The sequence below is a fragment of the Schistocerca nitens genome, chromosome 4 (assembly GCF_023898315.1).
Source record: "Schistocerca nitens isolate TAMUIC-IGC-003100 chromosome 4, iqSchNite1.1, whole genome shotgun sequence".
NCBI lineage: Eukaryota > Metazoa > Arthropoda > Insecta > Orthoptera > Acrididae > Schistocerca > Schistocerca nitens.
Window position 1 is genome coordinate 949,602,115 of NC_064617.1, and position 871 is coordinate 949,602,985.

Consider the following 871-nt stretch of genomic DNA (forward strand, 5'->3'; position numbering starts at 1 on the left):
GGCGTAATGTGTATGTATACAATGACCGTTACACCGTTTCAAAATGACTTCTTCCTGCCAATGATTTAGTTGTGTTGTTTCAATTGAACTTTGTGTTATGACTCTCAGTATGACAGCATAATAAAAATATTTAGTAATATATGAAAGTAAAAAAAATTGTATTACCTTTGCTCCCAGTGAGCCACATGGAAAATGATCAAACACACCACAAATATATCACATGCAATGTTAAGATGTATAAAAAAATAGTTAATGATTTCAAAGTCAGCTCTCACTGAGTCGCAAAATAATCAAGATAATAGAAGGAACATAAATATATTACATAGATGGACAGGTCATATGTCCATAAGAAAGTATTGGAACTGTCTGCTCTTTTCAGCCACACAATGGAAATGAAAACAAAGAACATAATTATAAGTATGGACATGATAGATAAACGCAAACATCAAACTTGGTGAACATCTGATTAGCTGTAGAAAATTGTACACAAATATTATGCCTAAGAAGAGAATAGTAACAAAATGATGGGTCTTGCACAACAATTTTTACATTGTCTTTTGTATTTGGTGCAAGTATGTCCCATATTCAGCAATACAAAAAGAAAGTAATAAATGTTTGTCACCTTCTTGGGTGCATGGTTAAACTTGCCCATTGCAAGTAAAGAAGATGTCTCAAAATTTAATATTCAATAGTGACAATAAAAATATAAAAACATTCTCTCAGAAATCTGGAACTTTTCCAGGGTCTATAGGATGAGTGGTAGTTGCTATTTGACACACCCAGTAAAAATCTTTGCTGGTAAACTGCTTTATGGAAAAAGGGTAAGTAACTGTATTCAAAAAGGGAAATGTGCTTAATCATGTTTATATGG